The sequence below is a fragment of the Podarcis vaucheri genome, assembly GCF_965113315.1.
Source record: "Podarcis vaucheri genome assembly, chromosome: 2".
In the NCBI taxonomy this organism is placed as follows: Eukaryota; Metazoa; Chordata; class Lepidosauria; order Squamata; family Lacertidae; genus Podarcis; species Podarcis vaucheri.
Genome location: NC_138760.1, coordinates 48,318,014 through 48,339,398, shown reverse-complemented (window position 1 = coordinate 48,339,398; position 21,385 = coordinate 48,318,014). Strand labels below are relative to the sequence as shown.

Below are 21,385 nucleotides of genomic sequence, written 5' to 3'. Positions count from 1 at the left end.
CAAACCCAGTTGGGTTTCTACAGGGAGAGAAGGACACACACACACACACACACAGAGCTTGATGGGGTAGGAAAAACCTGCATACAAATGGCATCTCTCAGCAGCCCACACCCTGGCAGATTAGACTGATGTCAATTCTCTGATGTAGACTTAGATCTTTCTACTGGAAAGCAGGAACATGAATATCTCTACCCCGCCTTCATGCCCTCATTTGGTATAAAAATCAGGTCAGAATGGGCTTCCCTTACTTTACACATTTTATAGTGAAAGCAGTTGGCAACTACCAAGTCCTGGGGTGGAAGTGGGGGCAATGTTAGAACCACCGTTCAATGTAAGAAATGTGATACTGCTGGAGTGAGTGTTAGTAAGGCATGCAAGTGTAAATGTGCATACACAAGTCAGTGTGCCATCTGCAAAGTCGAAATGTGCAGATGGTTGCATGTGTGTGACACAGAACTGTAAAGTGCATGTGTCATGGACATAAAGCTGAGATATCTGAGCAAGTCAGCCAAACTGACACTCCACTTGTTAAAATAGTTCTAGTAGCTCCAGTGTTGTCTTTGCTACAGCAATATACAAATAGGAGTGAATTCCAGTGGGTTGGACTGTGAGCTCAGTTCAGCTAATGGGAGTTTCAGCAAGCATATAGAGGTAATCCAGTCAACCTTGTGTATTTAAGATTTTCAAAATGCTTTTTGAAAAAGTCCCTTGCCCAAGCAGTTATGGGTTAAGAGGAATCCTCTTATGCAGAGCTTTTTTTCCAGCTGGAACTCACCGAAACTGGCACCTCTCAGGTTGGCACCATTGCCATTACAGGAGAACAAGGAAGGCGTTCATGGTGAGTTCCAGCACCTCTTTTTCTAGAAAAATAGCACTGCTCTTATGGGTCAGCAATTGGTTAAGGAATAGGAAGTAAGGAGTAGGAATAAATGGACAGTTCTTCCAAAGAAGGAATGTAGAAAGCAGACCTGTGCTTTTTAACTTGTTCATAAACAATCTGGAGTTGGGGGTCAGCAGTGTGCTCATAACTTTTGCTGATGATACAAAATTGTTCAAGGTGGTTAAAACCAGCGCTTTTTTCTGGGGGTACGCAGGGGTACACATACCCCTAAACATTTTGTGAATCTTTGTACTTTTGTCCATTTACTGTATTTATTTCCCCCGATTTGAACTATAAAATGATGATTATCTTGAGTCAAAATGAGAGTACCCTTGAACATTTTTTTAGAAGAGAAAAAAATTTGGTTAAAACAAAAGGGATTGTGAAGGGCTCCAAAAGGATCTCTCCAATCTTGGTGACTAGGCAGTAAAATGGCAAATGCAACTAAATGTTAGCCAGTATAAAGTGATATACATTGGACAAAAAATATGTAATTTAATGATTATGCTAATACAGTCTGAGCTGCTGGTGACTGACCTTGGGGTTATAGTGGATAGGCTCAGTGGAAATGCTGACCCAGTGTGTGGCAAATTCCATGTCAGGGATCATTAGGAGAGGGTTTGAGAATTTTTTTTAATGCCAATATTATAATGCCATTTTTAAAATCTATGCTGCAGCCACACTTGAAATATTGTGTGTGGTTCCAGTTGCTTCACCTAAAAAGGAATATTGTAGAGTTGGAAATGTTTCAGAGAAGGGCAACCAAAATGAAAATGTTTAAGGGGGTGGAGCAACCCTCATTTGAGGAAAGCTTAACACATTTGGGGAGTTTTAGTTTAGAAAAGCAAGAAAGTGGAACAGGATGTCCCTATTTTTGTTGGAAAATATTGGAGGGGGTGGAATATGAAGTCCCTATTTTCACTGGAGAAACACAGAAGGGTATGTGATTGAAATTTATAAAATTACACATGGTGTAGAGAAATTTGGTAGTTTTTCTCCCTCTCCAATAGCACTGAACATGTTAGAAGATGAATAATAGACAAAATAAATTACTTCTTCACACAGTGCATAGTTAACCTTTAGAATAAGCTTCTACAATACATAACTTGGATGACTTTAAAAGAGGATTAGGCAAGGATAAGGCTATCTATGGCTGTTAGGACACATATATGTCCTATCTATGGCTATGTCCACCTTCAGAGGCAGCATGTTTCTGAATGCCAAGTCCTGGGAATCACAAGTGGGGAGAATGCTACTGCACTCATGTCCTGCTTGCAGATTTCTCACAAGGATTGTATTGGCCACTGTGAAAACAGGATGCTGGACTAGACGGGTCTTCTACCTGATCCAGTAGGACCATTACATTAAGTTTTTATAGCATAAATAAACCTTTTCACTGTTGTTCCAGGTTCTGGGTTTATCTACCCTGGTATAAATCTGGACCTGTTCCACTGGTTTGAGAATTACAAGACTTACGGCTACTTCCCATGAAATGTACGCCCAATAAAGGATACAACATTGAATTAATCTTGTAGAAACTGCCTCCATGTGACAAACCGGTATTCGTGAGTAGCATCTTTCTTTGATTGTTGAGGATCTCTTCTACGCTGCCGCAAACATTTATTTTGTAGGTGTGTGATTGTGTGGGAAACGTTCCCAGCCAATAAGCCATTTTAATCCAAGCAGCGTGACACTCAAGATTTCAGGGGGAGCAATTTAGCCAGCAATCCTGTTTCCCAGAGGTAGGGAACCTTCAATTCAATGGCCACATTCCCTTCTGGGAAACCTTCTCGGGGGCCATATGCCAGTGGCGGGGCGGGGCCAGAGGCAAAAGTAGGAGGAGCAATTTATGTAAAACTTACACACACAAACATCTATCTGCTCTCCATGCAGGAAAGCAAGAGGCATCAAATGAGTTCAAGGGCACATTCCAGCCAAGCAAAAACACCCAAGGAGGATGTGAGGCAGGGCCAGCGAGGATTGTGGCAGGGGAGAGTGTGTGGCCTGGAGAGAGTCCCAAGAGGAAGAGGCCTGGAGGGCTGCATTTGGCTCCTAGGCCTGATGGTCCTAGCCATGCTTTATCCACTGAAAACAATGGAACTTCTGAACAGGTATGTATAAAACTGCATTGTTTAGTGGCATCCATGCGGTGGATAATTCTGTCACATTGCCTTTATCATACTGCTCCCTTTCAAAACAGACTCTGTTTGGCGTCTGTCTTCTCCACCGCTGTAACATCAACACATCTCTCACTATGTAATTTCTCTTCATCATATGGCACATTTCTATAGTGGTAGCACAGCATGATGCCGACGATGATTAAGAAAAGAGCGTGGAAAAGACACCACACACAGCACGCTTCCAGTGGTAGCCACATGATGGAAGCAACATGTACCCCAGCGGGGTGAGTGGGTGGCAAAAGAAGATGGCCCACCCCAGCCGCCAGCTGAATAGAGCGTGGAGCTGTTAGCACCTGAACAAGTGCTTTAAAAACTGGGCGTTATATATGGGAGAAGACACCTATGGGGCAAAAATCTGGCTCCAAACTGTATAGGTCTCTAAAGATAAACACCAGCACTTTGTATCTAGGTTGGAAGCAAAGAGGTAACCATTGAAGACTGAACATATGTTATACATACCCTGCAATCACCTCCAGAGATCACTCTGGCTGCCACATTCTGAACCCTATACAGCTGAGGAACAGCCTTCTGTGGCAGCCCCATATAGTGCATGTTATAGTATTACCCTAGAGACAAGCAGTTCAATTTTGGCTGCAATCCTAAGCATGGTTTACAACGAGTAAATTCCCCTGAATTAACTGTGAGTTACTTCTGAGTAACTATACCTGGGACTACACTGCTGTGTTTTGCTTCTAATAATGGAGGACAAAAATAAAGAAACTGTGCACAACGGCAGCTTATACTGGAATATTTGAGGGCAGTATCCTACAGCAGTCCTGCTATAGGGGAAACCCTACTGTGTACCCTAGCTCCTTCTTGAAAGATAAGATAAAGGCAGCAGAGTAGGAAGATGATGTGGTGTGTGTGATAGACTCAGTGATGCCATTATTTTGCTCTGTTTCTTACAGATCACTGTAAAATAACAGCATTCTGCAAAGGGGTGGATAGAGCTGCCTGTCACAATGGTATTTCTGTCTTGGTGTCTGCGCTGGAGGGCAGAGACCCTGCTTCAGCCTCAGCCATGCTGTTAGCAGCAATAGCCTCAGCTGCACAATCCAGTAATATACACTTCATACTTTCTCTCTCTCTCCCTCCCTCACCTCCCCCACCCCCATCTAGCTAGCCCTTTGCTTGTCAAGGGTTGCAACTGGAGGTGGGATTGAAAGCTTTCAAAGCTAAGTGGAACCAAGGAATATTTCAGGTCATCTTAATAAAATAAAAAAACTGTTGCATTGAACACTGCTAGCCAGAATTGAACCTCAGTGGCATATGCACTAAAGGATAAAAAAATACAGTGCTCTTGTGTACTTTTAGCATTCCCATTCTCTCACAAGGGTTCACTTGGTCAGCCCTTACCTTTCGCTATTGCAAACTGCTGATAGCTCAGTTCTGCCTACTGTGTGGAAGATTGCCAACTTCCTTAACCAGCCTATGCTGCTATGCTGCTATATCTACAGCTTTTAACAGCAAGGAGAAAAGTATTGTATGTCACCTAATTGCTTCAGATCAAGTCTGTGATTTGTGAAAGGCCCAGCTGGAAAAATCCAGGTGTAAATATTCATTTCCCCTCCCCTCTGCATGGATCAACAGGAAAAACAAAAACTGGGCAGGACCTCTAAACAGAATGATGATGATAATGATGATGATGATGATGATGATGATGATGATAAAAGGCAAAGGAGCTCCCGCCCCACAAGCCTCAAACCACTTTGCCTGCTCACTCTGGACAAGCTGGTACTGCAACTGTATTTTATAGTAGTTTCTTTTTTTTGGCCACACATCAGGTCTGAAACACTGGACTAAAAAATGTCACAACATTATCTGAGTTCTCTATAAAGGGTGGATGAAGAAAGGGTAGCAATTTGAGAGATAGGGACTAGCATGTAAGGAAGCAGGAACGAGCACTGTTCCGAGGAGGAACAAAATGCATGCTTCAAATACATATGCGACTAGGCAAGACCTGCAGTTATGTGTACAGAGCCTATACATACAGTTTGTGAGTGTGTAAGCTCTATTGAATGGTCTGCCAATGTATATCATCCCCCCACCCCTTTGCACCTTCTGCTCCTTCCTTGAAACAAAGCGGGAAAGCCATCATTTTGGCAAACCAACATGTCACATCCTACCATATGAAGGCCAGTGCCAAGAATTTGACATTCTACATGCACAGCATATACACTACAATAAGTGCTGTTTTTCTAGAATGCCTTCCTTGTTCTCTTATAATGGCAATGGCACCCACCTAAGAGGTGCTGGAACTGAGTCCTGGCGTATCCCAGATGCAGAAAGGCATCTGAGCTATGGCTCTTCCCTCTCTTGAGGGATGGAGTGGCCTGCTGAGCCAAGCCCCCCTTTTATCTCCATCAAATTAGGCTGCCTGGAAGGCTCCCTCCCATCATACATTTCTCCCTTCGCTTCACCCAAGCCACGGCTGCTTTTCCTCCCACTCTCATTCTTTATCCCGAACAAGGAGTACTCTTCAGCTCCTTCCAACCTGGGGATTTTTATTCGAGGAGGAGGAAGAGGAAGAAGGATACAAACATTATCCAGACTAATGACTGGTTTTGTTCTCTTGATTTGGGTAGCAAACATAACTGATGGTGAAATAAGGCTATTTCCTTTCCCCACACTGTGACAGAATCCCAGAATTCCACAAAGAAAAATCACCCTGCCCCTACCCTTAGCCACTTAAGTGTCTCATACGCACTACCCTAAAATAAATAAAATAAAATACTGAGCAACAGAGGAGTGACTTTAAAAACAACAATGATATTTCACAAAATAATAAATGGGAATAAATATAAATTTTAAATGAAACATCTGCACTCTCCTGGTGCAATGCAGGAGCACACATATACAGCACTAGTTTTAAAAAAGTTCAGAGAGACAAGCATGACTGCCACCCACTCATCTGAACTGCTTCCTCTTCTGCATTCCAGGTAGAATAATAGATTCATAAAATAAGAGTGCAAAGGGACCCCAAGGATCATCTAGTCACCCCCCCCCCGCAATTCAGGAATATTTTTGCCCAACATGGGGCTCAAACCCACAACCCTAAGATTAAGAGTCTCATGCTCTAGTTTTTAAAAATCTTGATGGTTATACCCTCCTATGTAATGTAAAGCCAGCCCTGTTTGTATTTCTTAATGGCTGCAAAAACCACCATGGCAGCTCAAATATTTTGATGTTACAGTATTGTACTAATTTTGATAGCTTTATTTTGCAATAGTGAAGGAGCCATAAAATCAGAGGCCATAAAATCAGAAGGTAACACAGCTAATTAAATGCTTAATTAAATAAACAAGTTTTTAATGGCTATGAGAAAGTGAATCAAAATATGGCCCAGTGAGCATTCCTGAGGAGGCCACTCCTTAGGTGCAGCATCACCAGTGAAAAAGTCCTGCTCTGGATCTGAGAGGATATTTCATTTCAAATAGAAGGAAACCAACCAGAGTGACTGGGGAAACCCAACCAGATGGACTGGGTATTATTATAAAAATTATAAAATTATTATTATTATTATTATTATTATTACTACTACTACTACTACTACAGTATACAATAAAAGCATCATTTGTAGATCTTCATGTGCAGGTAGCTTTGTATGGGAGGTTAAACTCTAGGGACATTGCACCCAGACTATTTAGACTTTATAGGTGATCACCTGCATCTTGAATCAGGAGGAGGAGGAGGAGGAGGATTATATACTGCCCTTCATCTGTAGATCTCAAGGCGGTTCACAGCATAAAGCTAATCAGAAGTCAGTGCTGATCAGCAAACGCTGATTTAATATACTCTCTGTTCCCGGGCTCTATCAAGAACTAAGCAGCAACTTTCTGCACCAGCTGGAGCTTCCAAATGGTCTTCAAAGGCAGGCCCACAAGTTGGCATGTAATGTAACAGCAGACTGCGTGCCAACATGTCAGAAAGTCCCAATGGTGTATGTGCATGCACACACACACATTTTTAATGAAAAGCCACATTGGAGGGGTATGTAAGTATAGAAGCAAATGGTGTGTGCACATAGTTAACATTTTCACGACCAGGCATCTTTCTGTTCCACATCCCCCGCACTTGCCACATTTCATTCCTGTAATTTTCTGGATGCACACGAACCCTCTTCAAGGCTGCTTTTCTTTTCTTTTTTCCAAATGCTGCTAAAGCTTCCTTTTGTGTGTTGGTTTGTTGTGTGCAGCTTGCCCAGCACAGTAATTACCGTATTTTTCACTCTATAGGACGCACCCAACCATAAGACACACCTTGTTTTAGAGGGGGAGAACAAGAAAAAAAAAATCTCCCCCTCTCTGCTCAGCGCCCCTTCAGCAAAGCGGCAGGAGAAATGGAGCCCCTTCCATTTCTCCTCCCGCTTGGCTGAAGGGGCGCTGCGCAGCTCTCCCTCTCTGCTGAAGCCAGGAGATAGATAGATAGATAGATAGATAGATAGATAGATAGACAGATAGACATAGATGATAGAGATAGATGATAGATAGATAACGGCATCTTCCCGCAGACACATCTAATGACCCTCTTGAACAGAAGGGTTTTAACTTGTCTTTAAAGAATGTGGTGCTCTGATGGACCTCTCTCAGAAAGGCTATTTCATGCCCTGCTACTGGGCTTCCTATTGACTGGCCACGATGGGAAGCTGGATGCGGAAACAAATGAATGTTTACTCTGGTCTTGTAGGCCCACCTCATGGGCAGATGCTGCAGAGGAGTTTTTTTTCTTTGACACCGAAGAAAGTTCAAAGAAGGGAGAAATCAGGAGTGGCACTCTTTGAGACACGCATGGATGTGTATGATATTTCAGGGAATCACCTGCATTGCTGAATAGTGCTCAGACACAAGCTGTTAGCTGGGGCAATCAGTAACAGGGAAGATGGAGTTCCCAGACAGTCTGTAAAGGAAGACACATCCAGTGGTATCCAACTAAGTTTTAGTTAGCATTAATGCCAGATTTAGGGTGTTGTGGGCAGTTCCCCTGCACAGGGTGCAGAGCTGAGGAAGTGCAGAAAGGAAGGTGAGAGGGAAGAGGACATCAAAGTAAGAAATATTTGGGAGGGGGAGCCAAATTTTGTCCTCACTCAGAGCCCCATATTACCAAAGCCCGCCCCTGGTAAGAGTAGATCTACGGAAATTAATGAATCTAGCATAATCATGTTCATTAATTTCAGTCAGTCTACTCTAAGTAAAGCTTCACTGAATGCCACCCATAGGCACATTTCTAGCATTATTTTTTCATTGGAAAGTGCTCAAGTTTCTGAGGTATGCATGCATGAATGTGCAGGATGGTTAGTTGTGGCTCAGCCTCCCACAGTTGCTTAAATCAAGAGCGCAAGGACCAGCTTGCAATTGTAGGTAAAAGATTGGCAGCAACACAGAAGATAATATCAGGGGCATTGCTAGATATTTAAAGGACTCGTGACACAGGCCCATGACACAAATTTGCATAACATTTCCCAATGCTGATTTATATGTATAGATGCAAATATGGGCTGACTTTCAGACAAGGAGAAAAACAAACTCTGGCTCCTTCTATGAGAGCTTACTATGGGGATTGGGCCTTTTGCAAATTAAGATGGCAGGTAGGGGAGAGCAGCAGGAGATCCAGGGTCTAGTGCATAAAACCCAGCCACACTCCCGCTGTACATAATATTCCTATATTCCTGTAACTCAACAACTATTGAGCCCTTAAGAAGAAGAAGAAATAGTTCTTAAGTAACTTGGGGAATTAGAGAAAAAGAAGCTAAGTTTATATAATTGCAATGGTTTGGATTTATTTACACTTATATTGTGTCTCCCCCCCCCCCCAATTTTGGATCCCAAAGCAGCATGCATCCAAGCACTGACCAACTCCTAGCCTTGCTTAACTTCAGCAGGGTGGCAGCCTCATGCTCCTTCTGACCAAAGCCTGGGGCTCTGGGATTTAGGCTTTGGAAAGCACACACCTTTAAAAATGAGGCTAAAGCATCACAAGTCCCTCATTGGGTGAAAGATTCCTGCATTGCAAGGGGTTGGGCTAGATGATCCTCGTGGTCCCTTCCAACTCTACAATTCCATGATTTGATGAAATCACTTTTCAAGGTATACATATACAGTCTGAGGATTCTAAATGCATGGCCTGCAGCAAGCTGTGAGTCTATGAAAAGGGTGGAGCACTCCACAGCCATCCACACACACACACCTCTGTCTTATACTCTTAATCTGTCTTTATTTATTTCTGGACATTGTCAAAAGCAGGACACTGGACTGGATGGGTTCCTTGGTGTTCCCTGTTCTGGCAGTTCCTGTGTGCATGTGGGTCTGAGGATAAAACAAGGCCCAAACTTGTATTGAAAGGATGGAGGCTGCTGTCTAGTCATTTAAATACCCTATAAAAATCCTAAATATCTAGGACTGCTGCAGCTGAGAGAGCCAGCGCTCTGCACACAAGGCATAATGGGCTGTCTTGTTTGAGTCCCTAACCTATTTTCTATTCTCCCTTTTCATTCCCACCAGCCTTGACGTCACCAGGTTCCTTTGTTTGAGGGTAATGCTTTTGTCCCATGCCAGCAGATCTGAGGCTGCCTAAATATAGTCCTTAAGGCACCAGCGTCTTAAGAACCGGTCTAAAGTACCTAGCTGAAAGACTCCAGAAGTGAGGAAATAAGCAGCACTCTCGGTGATTTCTGAGATCATTGCCCTTGGCCCTTTCCTTGCAGTGGGCCAGGGAAGATAACAAAGCTACAAAGGAAAGCAAAATATAAATGCATGCCATAGTCCATTATTTATTTATTGGGGAAGCTGTTTTATGCTGGCCACAGCACCCAACAGGGGAGGCATGATGGGACATATTCTTTCTGCAGCACCCTGGGAGTACAGTTGGACTTTGAGCAAGCAGAATAGGCAGATCCCCCCCCTGCTCTGCACTGGAACAAAGCCATGGTCCTTCTGGCCTAGGTTAGCGGGAGCCAACACAGATTTACCCTCAATAGCCCTGACTTGCATGCATGTGGAATGGTCTGCACCTAGCTCCCATCCACCTACACAGCAGACAGGATAGGATGCTGATCAGGCATGGTTTCTGTACAATAAAAGCATTATGGAGAGGGGCCACATGGGAACATACTAAGACGCACCCATTCCCTCCTCCCATGACAGAGCCAGCAATGCAGATATGGGCTAGATATTGAGGCTCCTGGGTTCCTTCTAATAACACGTATGGATGGGGCACTTTCCAATGCAGAGAAGATACCTGTTTCTTTAGGAGCCCTCAATATAGTCGTTCCAACAGAAGGTATTGAAAGAGCTTTTTAAAATAATTTAATTCAATTTTAAAATACTTTGAACATCTGAGGATTTCAGATTAACCTTCCCAGACAGTTTTTTTTTAAAAAAAAAGATTGTAGGTTATAGGCAGTTCAGAAGCATCATATAGTCAGATTAAGCTGACTGTAAGGATAAGACATAGACTCCCCCCCCTTAAAGAAGATAGAAACTGCAGCATTAGACTTAGGAAATTTAATCACTCTGGCTTTGTGAAATTACATGATATGTAAGCAACAGGTATGGACCACATTCCATCTTCTGCCTGCTGATTGTGCCTCCTTTCCTTTCCCCGATACCATGATCTGCTCCAACATGCTTACATTGACAGGGTAGTCATTGATCCTCTGGCCACCATTAGCTTAACTGCTCTAATGCCACACTGGGCAAACTTTGGCCCACATAACTGAGTGATTGTTGAGAAAGGTCACCGGAAAACTTCAAATCTGAATTCCAAGGTCAATGTACACATCTCTGTGAAATTAAACCCCTTCATCTTTGGCACCATGCAGTGAGGTTTCAAATAGCATCTCGCATGCATGTACAGATTGCAGAACAGTTGCACAGACTCAGAGCCTTTTTCCCATTGCAATATAGTCAGCTTGTTGCTTTAGAGGTAGAATATTAAACAGCATCTCCTGTTGTTCATAGTGCAATCTTCTGTACTCAAAAATAAATCTCATTTAGTTCAAGGAAGCTAACTTTCAGACAAATGGGTACAGGATTGCAGGCTCAATAATGCAAATAGCCTTTCACTCTGCCCTCTTTCACTCCTTTGCCAAGTAGATTGCTCAAATGAGAATCACTTATAGCAGGGGTGGCCAACTCCCAAGAGACTGCAATCTACTCACAGAGTTAAAATGTTGAGCTTTTCTTTAGGGGAGCCACAGTTGTTCAGCTTCTTTAAGGGGAGCCAGTGATCTACCACAGACGTCCAGTGATCTACCGGTAGATCACAATCTACCTGTTGGACATGCCTGACTTATTGCTTCTGTTTCTCCCTTAAGACCTCACCCCCACTTTTTTTTTTGCTCTCTGAAGAACTTCCTTAGTATTGCCATGGACCCTCTACAGATTCCAGCCCACAGAAGCCCTCTATGGAGAGGAGAGCTCTGCCCATGCTAAACTGCCATAATACATTGGAAAACAGCAGTGCCCACTTTATTTAGTTACTTGAGAGAAGGAGAGGTTATATTGGCAAAGTGGAAAGAAGCAGGAAGAATGGTAGCTACCAAGCTCCGTGGGACAAAAATCTCTCACGCAGCCAAGAGTTTGCTAAGTCAGCTGTCAAGGAAAACATCACAAAATGAAGAAGTCTTTCTGTGCAATGCAACTGTCTTGTGTGTTTATCTTCTGAAAAGTCTTTTAAAGAAAGCAGCTGTACAGGAGACAGGCCTTTCCTCCAGAGGGATAGTCATCCCTTAAAAAAGAAAGACAGTCTCATTTCCCTCAGTTGTGAAATGTCTCACTGCCCTGAAAGGCAGCACTTTGAAAGAAAAAAGAAGCAGCAGCAGTTTCTGGTATTTCTAATAAATGTAATTGCAAGGGGGAGGGGGGTCTCATTCTCTGCGAAAACTAATAAGCAGTTTAAGCAGCGTGGCCTGTATTTATTTAGGGGGCAGGAATTCACTAAGACCATGGCCAGTACCCAGGTAGTCCCTGAGGCACATACAGGCTCTTCCATACATAATCCCTTCTTTCTTTCTGTCTGTCTGTCTGTCTGTCTGTCTGTCTATTATTAATCATCATCATCCTCATACCCCGTCCATCTGGCTGGGTTTCCCCAGCCACTCTGGGTGGCTTGCAGCATATCTAAAAACCTAATAATAAAAATCTAATTCTATCTCTACCATCTCTCTCTTCTACTGCAGTTTCTTGTGTGTACTATTTGTCAGGTTGCAAGGGGCCACTTTCAAAGTGGGTGCTCTTAATTTCCCACTTGCACATATAGAGTTCCCCACTCAGCCCTTTAGACCCCAGCTGTTATGGGATTTGAAGCTGACATTCTAATCCAAAATATGTTTATTTGGACACCCCACTGCTTTAAATGGGGTTTGCCACTAAGTAAGTATGCTGAATATTGCAGCCCTATTCCAAATTTTAGACCAAATGCAGCCTGGCAGTTTCCTTTTTGTGCCTACAATTAATTTTATATGCTCTGACCCAGTTTCAAAAATTAACATGCAAGTGTTTCTCTGTAGCAATCTATCCTATTAATCCTTGTACTTGGGAAAAGCGGACCAGAGAGATCAAGTGTTTGCAGAATTGGCCCAGAGATTAAATATCCATTTCTGAAGTTTCTGGTCCTGCCCACTGTCAAGGCACTGAATGATTTGTAATTTTTATTTATTACTAGATGGATAGTTTTATTTATTTAAAATGTTTTTACCCCACTTCTTCCTGAGTTCAAGGTGTTTCACAAGCAATTTAAAATGAATGTTAGTCACTTCCTCTGGAAGCACTGTACATTCTTACCACCCACCCTTCACCAGCAGATCCTGGGGTGGGTTACAACAATTTAAAATTCAGTATTAAAAGCAATTAAAACAAATTACAGTTACAGGAATAGAGTGGGTCTTGAAAACAAACATCTCAGATATCATTGGCCAGGGTTAAGAGGTTTATCTTGGGTTGCATACTTCAGTAAGTATGCAGGGGCAACCCAGTTGGATAAGGCCAAAGATCCATCTAGTTCAGTATCCTGTTTCTCATATCAATAAATCAGATGCCCAGATGGAGAACATAAAGGCAAGAGCTCTTCCCCAGCAGCTGCCTCTGAACAAGGAATTTCCACTGAGCTGTCATGGCCAATAGCCACTGATAGATTACCTTCAAGCAATTTGTACAGACCTCCTTTAAGGTCAACTTCTATATCCCACAGGAGCTACCGTCAAGAAAACAGCAAGGAAGAAAAGGGTTAAATGCTCCATTGTCCAGTGCCCCTCCTCCAATAACCGTGGTAGTCTACTATTTCAATTCTATTTTAGGTCTACCCTGGGAGATCCTGATTACGTATCTCTGACTTACAGCATAATTCATTGAGCTGCTTTCCTACGAAAGGTTATTGACTCACGTGAAGAGTAAGCTGATGGCAGGTACAACCATTGGGGTCATCCAAGAAAGCAGAATGTTGGAAGATTCGGAGCAAATAAAAGGAAATTCTTCTTCTCATGGTAAAGGTAAAGGACCCTTGGATGGTTAAGTCCAGTCAAAGGCGACTATGGGGTTGCGGCGCTCATCTTGCTTGCAGGCTGAGGGAGCCTGTGTTTGTCCACAGGCAGCTTTCTGGGTCATGTGGCCAGCATGACTAAACTGCTTCTAGCGCAACGGAACACCGTGACAGAAACCAGAGCGTACGGAAACACTGTTCACCTTCCTGCCACAGCAGTACCTATTTATCTACTTGCACTGGTGTGCTTTCAAACTGCTAGGTTGGCAGAAGCTGGGACAGAGCAGTGGGAGTGAGCTCTTCTCATGGCATATAAAGGGACCCCTGACCATTAGGTCCAGTCGTGGCCAACTCTGGGGTTGCGGTGCTCATCTCGCTTTATTGGCCGAGGGAGCCGGCGTACAGCTTCCGGGTCATGTGGCCAGGATGACTAAGCTGCTTATGGCGAACCAGAGCAGCGCACAGAAACGCCATTTACCTTCCTGCCGGAGCAGTACCTATTTATCTACTTGCACTTTGACGTGCTTTCGAACTGCTAAGTTGGTAGGAGCAGGGACCGAGCAACGGGAGCTCACCCCGTCGCAGGGATTTGAACCACCGACCTTCTGATCGGCAAGTCCTAGGCTCTGTGGTTTAACCCACAGCGCCACCCGCGTCCCTCATTGCACATACCGTATTTTTCGCCCTATAGGACGCACTTTTTCCCCTCCAAAAATGAAGGGGAAATCTGTGTGCGTCCTATGGGGTGAATGCAGGCTTTCGCTGAAGCTTGGAGAGCGAGAGGGGTCGGTTTGCACTGACCCCTCTCGCTCTCCAGGCTTCAGGAAGCTATCAGCAAGCCTGGGGAGCCTGCGGGAGTTCCCGCAGGACTCCCTAGGCTGCAGATAGTAGCCTGCTGCCCGGAGCACGGGGCGCGTTGCAGCAGAGCGCCCTGCGCTTCGGGCAGACATCCGCAGCCTGCTGCCCGGAGCGCGGGGCGCGCTGAAGCCGCGGCTGGGGGGGGGTAAAAATTTTTTTCTTTATTCCCCCCCCCCCAAAAAAAAAACCTGGGTGCGTCCTATGGGCTGGTACGTCCTATAGGGCGAAAAATACGGTAGTTAAACTATATAATTAGCTCCCAAAAGAGATAGAGAGGGCTACCAACTTGGATGGCTTAAAAAGAGTATTAGACAAATTCATGGAGGATAAGGCGGTTGATTTATTTATGGACAGTATTCAACTAAATAATAGAACAACAGAACTCCCTCCCTCTTCCCCCTGCACACATTGTCAGATCTGCTTTGGAGGGTTGAGGGAACCACCAGAACAGAGGAGAGAGAAAGCCCCACTGCAAAAGCAAAAGTTGTTCTGCTTGCTCAAGGAGTGCTATTTTAGCTACAACCCCCTGGTATCCCAAGGTCAAAGTCCAACACTGCACCATACTGGGTCTCAGTGCTCTACCTCCACTGTCAGAGGCATTGTGTGTCTATAAACCAGTTTTCTGGAATCACCAGTGGAGAGAATACTGTTTTGTTTAGGTTCTGCTTTCAGGCTTCTCAGCAGCATTTAGTTGTCCACTGTAAGAACACATTGCAGGACTAGATGAGGCTTTGGTCTGATTCCGTAGAGCTTTTCTTATGTTATTAGAATTTGCAGCACTACATTCCTTTTTTCTGTGTGGGTGCTCTATCCCTTCTCCACCTCCCTCTTTCTCTCTCAAACACATGCACACAAACACACAAAGTGGAAGTGGAAAGATTCCCAGGTGAGCAAGTGCTGGACCCTCAGCATCCAGACAGATGGATGATGCTGAGGGCCACATGAAATTAGCCTGGGGGCCACACATCCCCATCCCAGAACTATGAGAGTTTCTGAACTTACAAATCAATGGGTGTTGATCCCAAATAAACTAGAGCTTGGACCTCTGTTTTTTATTAAATGCTCAGAAATATTCTTTTTATATCAGACAAGAGCGAAACAAGTTTCAGGGCTGTGATTTGCAAGAACAGAACTTGTAATGCTATAGCTTTTTGATATGAAATATTATGCATAATGTCTTTAGGCTTCCTCAGAATTAGTCTTGTGTATACAGATATGCTAAAGCAGTTTTAAAAAAACCACTACTGTTTGCTAATGCTGTTTCATTAAAATAAAACTAATAAAGAAAGGGGGAAACACACTTATTATTAAGACTGTGCTATTAACAGTGGTTGATCTTGGTAAATAAATTTCTTTGCTGTCCCTGTGAACATTTTACAGGCAATGGACTGTAATTTGGAATACAAAATCAAATGAAAGGCATAACAAAGGTTCAGTATAAATAAATTATCCACTCACTCTGAGATAACTGACTACACTAAGAGCTACCTCCCGAAAAAGCCAGTTGTGAACAGGCAGAAGACAGGGCTGCATCTGCTGCCAGATGAAAGGGAAATGATCTGCTGAACCAGCAAAGCTCAAGTTCTTTTCCCTACAACTAGGTGGAAAATGGCACTTCTATCCATGCATGTCATAGAAAACATCGAGGCAGCAGCCTCTCCTCCTGGTGATCTCTGCTAGTGCAGAATAAACACTAAACCTGCCTTGTTTACAGTTTCCTCCTCTTCCACTCCCCCCATTAGCAGGTAAGTGAAATGATTTTATTTCTTTCAGCCAGGCTAGACATGTGACCGACCCCCAACTTGGTGACAGTGAGAACCACACCTAAATTACTTTATTAGCCATATCTGAAAAGAATTACCAGGTAGATGGGTTCAAGTATGTATTTATCTACAAACAGAAAAACTCACACTGGCAACTTTGACAGTGTATAACAAGTTTTAACATTTTCTTTAAATAGCTGTTCAGATGCGTATATACTGGCTGATCATCAACTCTTCTTCACCACATGCCACAAATTAATCAGTGACTCATAGGGCTTCATAAAGAACATCAAATAAAAGTGCAGGAGGGGAAAATGGAGTGATTGACTAAGGAAGTGCCCAGGGCCAAACCATTGCCTATCCAAATCTGCTTATGCAGAATTAGGGCGAAAGTTTATGTTTTAAAACCTGAAAAATTCATTTGTAACATATTTGTATCTGAATATTCATCTCAACACAATAAGCTTACTCATAATGTAACCAAGCTTGGAAACCAAATAAATGTTTTTTTTGCGAAGCTGTAATCCTTTCCCCTAATCAAACTCTCTGTTCCCAATATTTCTTGCTCTTCCTTTTTAATGAGCACTAATTAGCTAATGCATTTTAAAGAGCAATATAATGTTATTGTCCTTTTTGGTCTTTCACATATTGTTTGCCTTGTTTCTATGTGGACTTAACTCTGGAAATAGCTTGTTTAGGATATACACTAATCCAAAAGCCCACTAATTAATTTCGGCAATTATTTTGTGCTATGAAGTTTTTTTTTAGAGAACAAATCAGAGATGGAAGAAACATAAAGTGGCCTGTCCCAAGAACATACCTTTGAAGTAAAAAGACATTTAGCTGTGGGCTTGTTTAGAACTGAACAATAGGAAAAGAGACCAGCAACAAATAATTGCAGCATTCAGTGCTGCTGTTCAGTGTTCCAGCATGTCAGTCAAGCTTTCTTTCAGGATATTCAATTCCTCCCCTACAAGCTTTCTATCCCCTACAACAGACATTCACAAAATAGCCCCGAGCATGCTCAGTGATTGACCATGCTGATACCTTCTGTCTGTTTTTCAGTAGAACTTTTGGCCAACATAGCCATCCTAACTCAGCACTTAGAATCATAGAGTTGGAAGTGACCCTGTGGGTCATCTAATCCAACCCCCTGCAATGCAAGCATATGGACGCATACGGGGATCAAACCTGTGACCTTAGCGTTATCAGCACCAATGCTCTAACCAGCAGAGCTTTCAGGGTGAAGTTCTGTAATTATAGCAGAATCCAACCTTGACTGAAAGTCCTAAACTACGGATGAAGGGTGGTATACAAATTTAATTAATTTAATAATAACAAACAACATCAACAACAATAATAATAATCTCTGTTTAGCAGCCTCAGCTTTTGTAGCCAGGGCCAATAAATCAATCAGTCAGTCAGAGCCACACCCACTCCCACCCCAAACCATATAAAAAAAGAAGTGGTTCTGTGCCAGAGGGCAAATGGGTGCCTCCCCTCAACTGTCTGACAGTTAGCAAGACAAAGGCCAGAGTCGAGAGTTGAGTTATGTGGTCTAGAAGCTAGAAGCTGCCATAGCTGAGAAACAAAGCTGTGTCTCATTTCTGCTGGAATCCAAGTCTGTGACTATGGGAGAAGCAAGACCCTCTTGGGGTGTTACTGCTGTGAACCCCTCCATCGTAGGCCCAGGTTATATCTATGCGTAAATAAACCATATATCATAAAGACACCACAGTCTTTGATGTGCCTGATTCCAAAAACTGAACCCTGAGTAAGTGCCTGGAACCCCTAGAATCTCACACCTCAGAGATTGGGGTGCCATCCCACAATACATACAATAATAACAAACAGTAACAATAACACCCCTCCCACACAAACACACAGTTTAAAAACCCATTGATTGTTTAATTAGCCAAAGGCTTGGGAGAAGAGGAATATTTATGCCTAGTGCCTAAAGATATGTAGTGAAGGTGCCAGGTGAGCCTCCCTGGGAAGAGCATCCCACAAGTGGGAAGCCACTCCAGAAAAGGCCTGTTCTCATGTTGCTGCCCTCTGGACCTCTCACAGATGTGTATTTAATGTATAGCTACAGCAAGTGTGCACCTAAGGCATAATTTCATGCCAGTCCATGCTTGTTCACAGCACCGGCAGTATCTATTGTGGAACCAGTAGGGGCTATGTGGCAAGAATTGTGCTTTGAAACCATAAAGCATACTTGCTTTTTCAAGATACCTATTTTCTCCCCCTCTTCCTGCACTTCCAGTTTACTGAACAAGCACTGATCCAAGAGCATGGCTGGCTGCCACCTGGATGCACTCTCAAAATGCAGTGACTTGAAATAATGATTATGTTAGGATAAAGCCACTTCTTGCTTTCCCAGTGGTCTCTGTGGAAAGGAAAATCAGTCTTATGACTGCAGTTCTGTGCACACTTATTTGGGAAGAGCCTCACTGAACACAGAGATACTTACTTCTGACTAAACATGTCAAGGATTGCATTAAGTGTGGACCTCTTCACACCTTACTTGGCAATCAAAGTATCTTTGCCACCATGTGTGCTAATGACAGGGAGCCAATCCATTCCAAAGTGTTAGATAAAATTCCTCACCAAAGACTCTTGAGTAAACTTAGCAATCATGGGATAAAGGACAGGGCATCTTACGGCTCAGCAGTTGGTTAAAAAACAGGAAGCAGAGACTGGGAAGGAAATGGATAATTTTGATGAAGGAGAAGTGAATGGTGTCCCCCAAGGACCAGGACCTATGCTTTTAAACTTGTTCATAGATGACCTGGACTGAGGGATGAACAAAGATGGGGCCAAGTTTTCTGTTAATACCAAATTTCTCAGAGAAAGAACAAAGAGTGTAAGGAACTCCAGAATGATTCCTCCAAAGGGGGTGAACGAGCATCAAAATAGCAAATGCAATTCAGTGTATGCAAATAGATCTTGGGGTCATGGTAGATACCTCAAAGAAAAGACCCAGTGCACAGTAGCTGTGAAAAAGACAAATGATATTAGGGATCATTTGGAAGGGCTTGAACATATAACTGCCAATATCATCAATGTTGTTCTACGAATGTATGATGTGGTCACACTTGGAATACTGTTTACAGTTCTGGTGGCTACACCTCAAAGAGAGTATTACAGAACTGGAAAAGTTCAGGAAAGGACCTTTTTTGTTTAGAAAAAAGGTAAGTAAGGGGGGAAAACATGTCACAGGCATGGCAGGGGGCATAAAAATTTTACATTTGTAGTGGAAAAAGCTCTTCCCTCTTTCAAAATGCTAGAACTTAGGGTCATACAATGAAACTGAACGTTGGAAGATTCAGAACAGGCAAAAGGAAGTACTTCATCACACAACACGTAGTTAAACTATAGAAATCACGACCACAGGATGTAGCAATGGCCAGCAACTTAGATGGCTTTGAAACAGTTTTAGATAAATTTATGGAGTATAAATCTACCAATGGATACTAGCGATAATGGCTGCGCACTGCTTTTAGTATTGGAGGTGAAGTAGCCCTCAGAGGGCATTATGCTCTTCTATCATCTCCTCTGCTAGAAAGGAGCTATGGGCTTTCCTTCCTAATAATGCTTCAATTCTCACTATATTTGTGGTGTGCAATCTAATGATTTATTAAATTAATCACTCATAAAATATGGTCTTAGAATCCAAGCTGTCTCAGGACGAGTGATGTTGCCATTATAACAGACCTCCAGTCTCTTCAAACTGTCTTTGTAGGACTAGAATAAAATCCAAGAATGCCGCTTTCCTTCAGTCCACCCCACTAATCCCTAAAACTTGGCTTCCTGCCACTTTGCAGTCACCTGCTAGAACCTACTCACATTACTAAATAGGGAGGTGAACCCTAGCATTTTAGCTCCTAGATGCAGATTTCATTATGAGCGACTCAACTCTTATCCCCCACTCACCTGTGGAATTAATCAACTTTCTCAGAGGATTAAATGTTCATCCACACCCACCATGGCAAGGCTTTAATTGAAAATGCTTTGGAAAGCTCACCTCAGGTGTCTTTTTGTTGTCTATACTTGTCCCTCCCAGAGCCAAAAAAAGAAGCAAAATTGATAGTTGCTGGTGCAATCACTGAACAACACTTGTCCTCTCCAGTTAAAAGCTGAATTTCAGAAACAAGCAGCCTGTGCAGTGTGTTGGCCCCATTTACACAACCACCTTGCTTATGGTTAGGAGCTTTATCCACCTGCTCAGACCAAACCATGCTTATTGATTACAAGTCATCTGAATAATTTGCCATCAGCAAAATCCACATTTATATATCCCACCATTCAACACACTTTGGGGGGATGGGTCTTCACCCTGGCATGCATGACTATGAGTTCTGTTTAGAGCAAAGAGCACAGAGGAGCCATTAAACATAAACACATTGGAACAGAGGCTGACCATGGGAAGAGTGGTCACGTGAATCAGCTTGTCAGTTACCAAGCAGCCCATTAGGGGAAATGCCACAATACAAATAAATAGAGGAGCATAGTCATTGCCTGTGGCTTTCAGTTTGTTGGTTCATATTCAGAAACACTTTGGACATCTTCAAATGTTACAACCTCATTCATGGGCAGAGGTCAGTCCCTTGGAGTGGGGGAGGAAATGTTTGCATTATAATATATAGCTACAACAATGCAAACCAAAGATATGGCTTTTCCCCTAGGCTCATGTAAGCCTTTTAGTTAATGGGGCTCATATAATGGGCCCTGGTGGGGGAACTGATATTCCAGGCACCTGAAATGCAGGACACTTCTTCCTGCTAAGCTACAGCCTGCTAAACTACAGAAAAAAGCACCAAGGGTTTGGGACTGGTTGTGTGTGTGATTTCTCCCTGTTTTAATAGAACTCTGCAATATGCCTGTTTCTTTACCCTTGTAATCCTTCTCAACAATGGTATCACTGATAATTAACAGTTTATTATAAAAACATGTTCCGAGAACAGGGAAATTATAGTTTTGAAAAGTCATGATTGATCCAGTATTTCAGAGTGTGTACTAGGAGGTGCAGATGGTGAGAATCCTCCCTGTAGATCCATAATTCTCAACATGATGTAGATTTCCCTGTTGGGGTGTAAGCATTTGCAGGAAGAGGCATAAGCCCTCCATGAAACAGTTGGGTTGCAATTCTGTTGATTGCACCAATGTGTCTTCCTCTCTCTCTCTCTCTCTCTCTCTAGCTGAGCAACACATTTATCTCAGGTCACTTG

At 43.0% G+C, this 21,385-nt stretch overlaps 1 protein-coding gene across 13 annotated transcripts in view; it reads right to left on the bottom strand.

Annotated features, from left to right (window-relative positions):
• Nucleotides 1-21,385, bottom strand: part of CACNA1A (calcium voltage-gated channel subunit alpha1 A) — a 256,547-nt gene that overhangs the window by 199,362 nt on the left and 35,800 nt on the right. The gene's annotated exons all lie outside the window — the stretch shown is intronic.